This window comes from Schistocerca cancellata, chromosome 2 (assembly GCF_023864275.1).
Source record: "Schistocerca cancellata isolate TAMUIC-IGC-003103 chromosome 2, iqSchCanc2.1, whole genome shotgun sequence".
NCBI lineage: Eukaryota > Metazoa > Arthropoda > Insecta > Orthoptera > Acrididae > Schistocerca > Schistocerca cancellata.
In genome coordinates, this window is record NC_064627.1 from 375,333,783 (window position 1) to 375,336,001 (window position 2,219).

Consider the following 2,219-nt stretch of genomic DNA (forward strand, 5'->3'; position numbering starts at 1 on the left):
TATATAATTCGTTAAATAAAATGATTTACAAGACAGACTCTCAGACTTGAATCATCCTGCAATGACTGTAATAGCAGAAATTTGCTTATGTTCTACAGTTAGTTTCGTCCTGAAGATTTTGCTGACAATACATTTGCGTGCTGGTAGTACACAGTCACCAACATTTTTATGATTTGCACTGATACAAGAATGATACACTAAGCTGGCTCACTAACTATTAATACCTTGGAATTTATTTCTGGTACCCTGCTGAAAGCTCCCTTATCAGCTACGATATAGGTGTTAATCTTGAACTCGATCATTGACTACTTGCATATTCCTCTTACTACAGGAAAATATGACTGTACGACGTACAATAGATTCAGTACCGTGACCATTTTGGATACAATGATGAGGATAATGCAACCTACAACATAATATAAATGTTTAAATGTGTGTGAAATCTTATGGGACTTAACTGAAAGGTCATCAGTCCCTAACCTTACACACTACTGAACCTAAATTATCCTAAGGACAAACACACACACCCATGCCCGAGGGAGGACTCGAACCTCCGCCGGGACCAGCCGCACAGTCCATGACTGCAGTGCCTCAGACCGCTCAGCTAATCCCGTGCGGCTACAACATTATATACAGAAAAAGTATTGTTTCTAGCACGAATAAAAGATAAAAGGAAAATTTTTATGCGCATGTATACCATGTATGTTACTACGGACATTCCCGGAACCCGGAAACCACTACCACTAGCAGGTTGCCTAACTAAAGTATTTGAATCCCAATAATTTGCATAATTATTAATCGATTTAAAAACTGAAAATGCTGTCATATTGTTCAAATGGCTCTGAGCACTATGGGACTTAACATCTATGGTCATCAGTCCCCTAGAACTTAGAACTACTTAAACCTAACTAACCTAAGGACAGCACACAACACCCAGTCATCACGAGGCAGAGAAAATCCCTGATCCCGCCGGGAATCGAACCCGGGCGTGGGAAGCGAGAACGCTACCGCACGACCACGAGCTGCGGACAAATGCTGTCATAGTTAATCACAAACGCCTGTAATCTTACGGTGAAAGATAACACTACAAGACAAGTGTTAGAGTTAGAAACTGTGTGATTGTGTTGAGGCAACTTAACTGACGGCGAGCAACTACTCGGACTCTACTCATTCAGTAACAAACAATGAGAGCACTGCTAGCAACTTGGAACATACTTTGCACATAATATCAATTCTTTACTAAATTTGTTCTTGCTGTCACACCCCACAAGGTGACAACAGGACAAAAAGTTTATCGCGTACTACATTCTCATAGAGTAAAACTTCAGCATCGCCGGCCGCGGTGGTCTAGCGGTTCTGGCGCTGCAGTCCGGAACCGCGGGACTGCTACGGTCGCAGGTTCGAATCCTGCCTCGGGCATGGGTGTGTGTGATGTCCTTAGGTTAGTTAGGTTTAAGTAGTTCTAAGTTCTCGGGGACTTATGACCTAAGATGTTGAGTACCATAGTTCTCAGAGCCATTTTGAACTTCAGCATCACACATGACATTTTCATTTATTGCTTATTTGCTAATAACACTTTCCAGACAATTTCTACATATAACACTGACTGTACTTTCAAAATAATAACACTGTACGACCCATTGTCCCCGGGACTTTTTTTGAGCCATCAGTCTTCTGACTTGTTTGCTGCAGCCCGCCACCAATTCCTCCCCTGTGCGAACCACTTCATAGAGTAGCAACTACAACCTACGTCTTCTATTATTTGCTGGATGTATTCCAGTCTCTGTCTTCCTCTACACTTCTTGTCCTCTACAGTTCCCTCTAGTACCATGGACGTCATTACCTGATATCTTAATAGATGTCCTAACATTCTGACCCTTCTCCTTGTCAGTGTTTTCCACATATTTCCTTCCTCTACGCTTCTGCGCAGAAACTCCCCATTCCTTATCTTAACAGTCCACCTAATTTTCAACATTTCTCTGTGGCACCATATCTCAAATGCTTCGATTCCTATCTGTCTGGTTTCCCCACAGTCTACGTTTCATAACCATACAATGATGTGCTCCAAACGTTCATTCTCAGAAATTTCTTCCTCATATTAAGACCAGTGTTAGATGCCACGAGACTTCTCTTGTTCAGGAAACCCCTTTCTTACGATTGCTGGTCTGCTATTGATTTCCTCCTAGCACCGCTCGTCATAATTTATTTGTTGCCTGTGT